At 36.0% G+C, this 8,804-nt stretch overlaps 1 long non-coding RNA gene across 1 annotated transcript; it reads right to left on the reverse strand.

Moving 5' to 3' along the window:
- Positions 1-1,451: 1,451 nt before the first annotated feature.
- LOC117351642 lies at positions 1,452-2,001 on the reverse strand. Its single transcript, XR_004537493.1, has 3 exons — positions 1,868-2,001; positions 1,633-1,761; positions 1,452-1,554 (listed from the first exon to the last, which is right to left on the reverse strand). It is a non-coding gene; the product is annotated as an uncharacterized LOC117351642 (long non-coding RNA).
- Between the last annotated feature and the right edge of the window lie 6,803 nt (positions 2,002-8,804).

Here is an 8,804-nt window from a genome sequence, read left to right on the forward strand (position 1 = left end):
ACAAAAGCAGGATCTCATCACTTTCCTTAACATGTGAAGATTGAAAAAGCATTTTCTTTACTAGGGAGTTAAGGTGGTCGTTGAACGACAGTGTAGAATCGATGATGCCCAGAACTTTGCTCGAGTGCTCAAGCTGCAATGTGGGTAGCTGATCTAATTTTGGGCCGAGCCAAAGTAGTTTTGTTTTGGTCTCATTTGTATAGTGAGAGCCTAGGATTGGAGGTTCCAAATACATGAAGAGATGTTCTCAGAGAGATTGGTGAGATTAGAGTCGGTCTCGAGGAGCACAAGAATGTCATCGGCGTAAGTGTAAAGTGTTTCCAAGGGGGATAGTTGGGAGGACATATAAATATTGAAAAGAATCAGGGATAGAGGTCAGAGTAGGAGAGGGAACATAAGAATTTTCAGAACCAATCTAAGACTGTTGAGTTTATGCCAATTTCAGAGAGTTGGATAATTAGTATATCATGATGGACAATGTTGAAACCTGCAGAAAGGTCAAATTGAAGAACAGCAAACTTATTGCAAGAGTGAAGTTGTTGGACCTTTGAGATTAATGAGGCCAGTAGGGATTTGGTGCTGAAGCCATGTTGGTAGGGTAGGAGAATGGAGAATCTCAAGATAGGATGAGAGTTGGGTAGAGATGGACTCCAGCATCTTGGTCAGGAGAGGGATGTTTGCTATTGGGCACTAGCTGGATGGTGTGGAGGGGTCTAGATCAGCTTTTCAGTAGTGGGGATAAGGCGATGTGTCCCATTTCAGCAGAAAATAGGCCTGAAAGTAGGGCAGAATTTATAAGTTTGGTGAGAGACGAGATGGCTTGTGTGGGAATTTTCTCATATAGGTAGGAGGTGAAAGGGTCCAAGGTACAGTTGCAGGATTTCAACTTGAGGCAGAGTTTAGCAACCTGTGAATTGGATATGAGCTCAAAGGCAGTCCAGGATCTGTCTACTATGATATGGTTGGCGATGGTTAGTGTACGGTTAGAGTTGGTGGGCACAGAGAGTTGTAGGAGGGTGTTGGTGGGAACGATAATCATAAGGTAGTGACTTTTGTTGAAAATTTTGCTAAATTGTCAGCAGGAGGAGGGGACTATGGAGTCATTTTTGGAGGATATGGAGCACCAGATGTTAAAGTATTACTTTGGTTGTTGGATCTGGAGATTGTTACCGTAGTAGTTCTTCCTTGCTTTTTTTAGTTCAGAATTGTTGGACTTGATATTAATCCTCCAGGACTGTGTCTGTGGGGGGATTTAGATTTTAAAATCTGAAGGCAAAGAGACAAAATACAAAAGTTGAAGGGAAAGGAAAAATGCAATACAAAAGTTGAAGAGCAAAAGACAAAAAAGTTAAGGAGAGAAAGCTGCAAAAGGTGGAGAAGAAAAAAAAAACAGACACGAGGCAAACTTTTATTGGTTATACACTAAAAAAAAAGGAAAACAGACTTTCTGCTGAGTCTGGTTCTGGTGTATTCTGCATGGATGCTTCCAGAGCTGCAGTCCGGCATCAACTGCTTCAAGACTTCCTCCTCTAATTCTAGCCACTGCAAGAAAACCTACAAACAGAGAAGTTCCTTTAACTTTGTTTTCCTGTGTGCACACAATACATTTCATTTTATTCAAATGACATTTACCTGAGAAGCTTCAGTAGGTTCCTGCACAGAAAACAATTAAAATTAACAAAGACAATACAAAAGAGAGTGAAGACAAAGGTCAAAGGAAACTGAAAATGCTTACCCGAAATACTCCCGCATGCTGCTTATCTGCAAGACAAAAAGACAGTGTCAGCGTTATAGAATTTAGAACTACGTTCAATTAAAGAAAGACATAAAAAGTTGAGCAGAGATAAAATGAAAGAGGGATGCTTACCCGCAATACTCCCGCATGCTTATCTGTAAGACAAAAAGATGGTGTCAGCGTTTTAGAATTACATTCAATAAAAAAGTATAAAATGTTAAAATGACTACCTTATGTTATTTAAAAAGGCAATAGCTAGAAACAAAGAAATAAGGCATACCTTTTTTATTGGACTCGCTCGCTCTAACTCGCTCAATAAAAAAGGTTCTGCGTTATTTCATACATAAATTTATAACAGAATGCAAACCGTCCTCCAAAAAACCCAACAAATCAGCATTGGGAAGCAAAGGAGACTATGGACTATGAACAATTGCCTTTTAAGTAGTTTCCTAAATTTGCCTCTCGTGTCCTAAACCCGCCCCAGCTTTAAATTTTATATTTTTGACTATCTGCAAAACGTCAAGACATAACAAAATATATAAATTATGCAAAGGCTCTATCGCAGACATATTGTATTAGAGAAGTGTGGTGAAAGGCAAACTTTGGAAAACATTTTGTAGTTGCCTTTGCTTCCTATTGCTGATTCTCCCCAAGGATTTCCCTTCTGTTTTATAAATTTATGTCAACCAGAGAAAACCCTCTTAAATTGTATAGCCAATAGAAACTTAGTCAAAGTACTGCTAGAATTGGCTAAACCCCCTTTAAACCTGAGATGAGTCTGAAAATATAATATTTGCTGAGAAGACACCGAGTAGAGATCAAAGACATCAGTATGAGCCCACCATAAATCGTGGAAACCTCTGGCTCGGGTCTAAATGAAAATTGCCTCATACATCATAGTCTATGATAGTCTCCCGTGAACAAAATAGTTATATTTCCAAGTGAGAAAATACAGGCTTAACACTCAGGAAGGAGGTAAAGACATCAAATACCCCTTCAAAGACTAAACCAACACAACTACAATAAGTAATAATAAATAAGGAAACTATGTGAATGGCAATCAGTGATTTACACATGTGAGATTCTAAATATTAAATTTTAACAATACATACATAGACATTGACATTAATAAATAAATACATATTATCCAATAAAATTAGTGCAAAATATCTAATAAATAATTCACTGAATAAATATGAAATCTTATACAAATATATAAAAGCAATGTATGAAAGAATTGTGTAAATATAAGAAAGGACCCTGAGAATTTAATTACTATAAAGAGATTATATACTCATGAAAAGTGCCGGTGCAAAAGTTCCTGTCTAAGATAGCAGCCAATTCTAATTAAAAACCTTAAACATCCACTAAAAGTAAAGTGCAAATGCTGAAAAAGAACACTAAAGTACAAGTAATACCACTCATAACAGGATTGCAACAGCTACTAAAGCACCAACACTGCAAAATATTACTGGGGTCCCAAACCATTACTAACCCCCAAACATACACACACTACACCACTCAAACCATATACATATCGCCACTCGACAGAGCTCTGTTTCACGTCTTCATCAGGAGCGGGATACAAATAAATTGATGACCCAGTGGAAAGACAACAAATTTCTCAGGAAATCTGTCAAGTCATGAAAAAATAAATTGATGCAAGTCATAAAAAATAAATTGATGACCCAATGGAAAGATAGACAACAAATCTCAGGAAATCGGTAAAGTCATGAAAAAATGAAAATGAATGGTGTGTATGAATCAAATGCTAGCGTTGTTTGATTTGTACACGCCGTTCATTTTCATTTTTTCATGACTTTTGACTGATTTCCTGAGAAATTTGTTGTCGGTCTTTCCACTGGGTCATCAATTTATTTGTATCCCACTCCTGATGAAGACGTGAAACGGAGTTCTGTCGAGTGGCGATATGTATATGGTTTGAGTGGTGTAGTGTGTGTGTATGTGTTTGGGGGTTAGTAATGGTTTGGGACCCCAGTAATATTTTGCAGTGTTGGTGCTTTAGTAGCTGTTGCAATCCTGTTATGAGTGGTATTACTTGTACTTTAGTGTTCTTTTTCAGCATTTGCACTTTACTTTTAGTGGATGTTTAAGGTTTTTAATTAGAATTGGCTGCTATCTTAGACAGGAACTTTTGCACCGGCACTTTTCATGAGTATATAATCTCTTTATAGTAATTAAGAGATCTCAGGGTCCTTTTATATTTGCACAATTCTTTCATACATTTCTTTTATATATTTGTATACAATTTCATATTTATTCAGTGAGAATTATTTAATAGATATTTTGCACTAATTTTATTGGATAATATGTATTTATTTATTAATGTCAATGTCTATGTATGTATTGTTAAAATTTAATATTTAGAATCTTGCATGTGTAAATCACTGATTGCCATTCACATACTTTCCTTATTTATTACTTATTGTAGTTATTGTGTTGGTTTAGTCTTTGAAGGGGTATTTGTTTGTGGTGTCTTTAACTCCCCCTTCTTCCTGAGTGTTAAGCCTGTATTTTCTCACTTGGAAATATAACTATTTTGTTCACGGGAGACGATCATAGACTATGATGTATGAGGCAATTCTCATTTAGACCCGAGCCAGAGGTTTCCACGATTTATGGCGGGCTCATACTGATGTCTTTGATCTCTACCCTGGTGTCTTCTCAGCAAATATTATATTTTCAGACTTTCATCTCAGGTTTAAAGGGGGTTTAGCCAATTCTAGTTATAAATTTATGTAACATTATGTAAACCATTTAGGTTTTTATTGCTATAGAAATTTTATCTAACAGATAGTTAAACTCAGTCTTTAAATAAATAGATAAGAGGAACTAAGATAACACCTTTTTTACTGAGCGAGTTAGTAAGTTAGTGAACAAGCAAGCCCAATAAAAAAGGTTTTGCCTTATTTCCTTGTTTGTTTATCTACTGCCTATTTAAAGACCGATTTTAAAAATGTCTATAGCGATTAAAACCTAAATAGTTTACATGTTACATACATAAGTTTATAAAACAGATGCAAACCATCTTCAGAAAAAAGATAATAGCCAAAAGAGGCTTGTAAAAACTAGACGATTGCATTTAAAGTAGATTCCTACCACATTTCTGTAATACGATCGTATTTCAGAGAAAGCCTCGTGCAGATACAGCCAAAATATAAAGATTAGCTGCAGTGGATCTGCACAAGGATTCAATACATAAAAAATGTATGTGTTGGGCGAAGGCTCTCATATTATATTACAGAATTGTGGCGATAAAGGCAAAATTTACCCCCTATTTTACAAAATTACAACTGCAGTTTTGTAAAAAGAGTCCTTAGGAACGTACTTAAAATGCAATAAAATATGGCTAGAAGCTAACTTGGCTTCAAATTGAGTCAACGGGTATAATTCCATTAAAGTCAGTCTTCTTCAAACAGACCATATAGAAATAAAGGAAATAAGGCAACCCCTTTTTTACTGGACTCGCTCACTCACTTTACTCACTTACTTGCTCAATAAAAAAGGTCTTGCGTTATTGCCTTCATTTCTATCTATTGCCTATTTAAGGAAGACTGACTTTCATGGAAATATACCTGTTGACTTGATTTAAAGCCAAGCTAACTTCTAACCGTGTATTTTAGAAATTTCTATAGTGGTGAAAACCTAAACAGTTTAAACTAAACCACAGGTGTCAAAGTCGGTCCTCGAGGGCTGGAATCCAGTCGGGTTTTCAGGATTTCCCCAATGAATTTGCATGAGATCTATGTGCATGCACTGCTTTCAATGCATATTCATTGGGGAAATCCTGAAAACCCGACTGGATTACGGCCCTCGAGGAGGGACTTTGACACCCCTGAACTAAACAGAACCAAACGATCCTCTGGAAAATCAGCACTACCCAAAAAAGGTTTGTACAAACAATGATGAACAAGTTCCCGAAACAGCAGAAAAAAAAGAAACTAAACAATTGCGTTTAAGTGGACTCCTACCTCATTTCTGTAATACGATAGGTAACTAAGAAAGCCTCTACCCGATTTATACATCTCTAATGTACTGAAGCCTTATGCGGATAGATCTCAAAAATTTTTTAAAAAATACCCCAACTTAAAGCTAGGATGGATCTACATGAGGCTTCGGTACATAAAATGTATAAATGGGCAGGGGCTCTCGCTCACGTATCGTATTACAGAAATGTGGTGAAAAGGCAAAATTTAAGCAAATTGAAGAAATGACTTAAAGGCAATTGTTAGCAGTTTTTCATCGCTATGGAAATTTAACACAAGTATATGGCTATAATCTAGCTTGGCTTTAAAATCGACTCAACAGGTATAGCTCCATTACAATCAATCTTCTTTAAATAGGCAATAGATGGAAATAAAGGAAATAAGGCAACCCCTTTTTTACTGGACTCGCTCACTCACTTTACTCACTTACTCGCTCAATAAAAAAGGTCTTGCGTTATTTCCTTCATTTCTATCCATCGCCTATTTAAAGAAGACTGATTTTAATGGAACTATACCTCTATCCTATAGCCATATACTTTAATAAAATTTCCATAGTAATGAAAACCTCAACGATTTACATAATACATACATAAATTTATAAAAAAACAAAAACAAGCAATAAGACAGTAGCCAAGAGGCTTGTACAAACAATAGTGAAAATCAGGAGTGTCCAACCTTTAAGCTTCCCTGGGCCGCATTGCACGAAAAAAGTTTCTGGGGCCGTGCAAATGCTGCAGCGAGATGGAAGAGTGATGGTAAACACCAGGGGGGGGGGGGGGGGGAGTGGAGGAAAACACTGCATCGCCCTCAACCGGGGCTGCAGGTTGGACACCCTGGTCAGTAGTATCATGAAGCGACAATATCTAGAAAAAGGCCAACTATGAACAATTGCGTTTTAAGTAGCTTCCTCAATTTGCCTTTCACCGCATTTCTAAGAGAGCCTCTGCCCGGTTAATACATTTATGTACTGAAGTCTTGTGCGGATCCACCCCAGCTTTAAGTTTATTTATATTTTTGGGCTCTATCTGCACGAGACTTCGGTACATAACAAAAATGTATAAATGAGACAGAGGTGGTGAAATGTGGTGAAGGCGGCAAATTGCGATAACGGTTTCTAGCGTGGGGGAGCTGTCCCGAATGGCCTGCGCTGCTCCCAACACTCATACAAACTCAATGAGCGTCGGGAGCGGCTCAGGCTGTTTGGTGCGGCTCCTTGAGCTAAAAACTGCTATCGTGGTTTTGTAACAGGAGACCTTCGGAAACTACTTAAAATGCAATAAAATATAAGACTAGAGGCTAGCTTGGCTCTAAATTGAGTCAACAGGTATATTTCCATTAAAATTAATCTTCTTTAAATAGGCGATAGAAATAAAGGAAATAAGACAACCCCTTTTTTACTGGACTCACTCACTCACTTTACTCACTTACTCGCTCAATAAAAAAAGTTTTGCGTTATTTCCTTTATTTCCATCTATTGCCCATTTAAAGACTTTAATAGAAATATACATGTTGACTCGATTTAAAGCCAAGCTAGCTTCTAGCCATATATTTTTAAAATTTCTATACTCATTAAAATCTAAACAATTTACATATTATACATCAATTTATAAAAAACAGAATCAAACAAACCTACAATTGATCCTAAAAAAACAAAACCAGCAGTAGGAAAATAAGGCTTGTACAAATTATAAAAAAAATTCCCAAAGGTCAATAGTGAAGAAGCATCAATATCTAGAAAAAGGCAACTATAAACAATTACATCTTAAGTTGTTTCCTACCGCATTAGTGTAATATGATGTGAGCGACACAGCTTCTGCCCGATTTTTACTTCTCTTGTGTAGTGAAACCTCATGCAGATAACTCAAAAATATTGAACCAAAAAAACAAACAAACCTTAAAGCTGGGATGGATCTGCACAAGACATTGGTACATAAGAGACATATAAATCACATATTACAGAAATGTGGGTGAAAAGAAATTGAGGAAACTACTTAAAGGCCTTTTTGACCTTTGAGAATTTTCATCATTCTTTGTACAAGCCGCTTTGGACTAGTGTCTTCCTATTGCTGATTTTCCTGATAATTGTCTATTTACTTCTATTCTGTAAATGTAAGTAACATTATTATGTAAACTGTCTAAATTCTCATCACTATAGAAAGTTTTAAAATATACAGCTAGAAATTAGCGTCGCTTTAAATCGAGTCCATGGGTATAGTTCCATTGAAGTCGGTCTGCTTAAAATAAGCAATAGATAGAAAAAAACCAATAAAGGAAATAAGATAATCACTTATTTTATTGAGCAAATTAGTGAGAAGTGAGTGAGCAAGTCCAATAAAAAAAGGTATTAACTTTTCCTTTATTTTTTTAATTATATCTATTGCCTGTTTAAAGAACACCGACTTCAATGGAACTATACCTGTTGACGCGATTTAAAGCGAAGCAGACTTCTAGCTGTATATTTTAAATGTTTCTATAGCGATGAAAACCTAAACGGTTTACTTTAATAATGTTACTTACAATTATAAAACAGAAGCAAACAAACAATCCTCAGGAAAATAAGCAAGAGTGAGACAATAGCCTCGTACAAATGATTGTGTAATTCAGCCAAGAGCTGAAGCAAAAAATAAAGTTTCACTTAGCTTTTGGGTTGTCAACAGGAACCGATGTAAGCTGTGTAAGATTTTTCCAGGAATCCAGAAATAAAGGACATCTCATTTCTATACCGTTCAAGTGATAGAGGTGCGCTGTGAAAAAAAAAAACAGAACCAGTGTCAAACTCATTGGAAAATTTAAATTACATAAATTATATACAGAAGCAAAAAAAAAAAAAAAAAAAAACCAGTACATCCTTAAAGTATCAGTACTAGGAAGATAGCCATAAAATGCTTGTACAATTATGAAAAAATTCCCAAGGCTTAAAAGTAAAAAATCATCAATATCTAGAACAAACAATTGCTTTTAAGTTCTTTCCTACTGCATTTCTGTAATATCATGCGAGCGATAGCACCTCTGTCCGATTTATAAATTTCTTATGTCCTAAACCCTCATACAAAGAGCTCAAA

This window comes from Geotrypetes seraphini, chromosome 18 (assembly GCF_902459505.1).
Source record: "Geotrypetes seraphini chromosome 18, aGeoSer1.1, whole genome shotgun sequence".
Taxonomy (NCBI): Eukaryota; Metazoa; Chordata; class Amphibia; order Gymnophiona; family Dermophiidae; genus Geotrypetes; species Geotrypetes seraphini.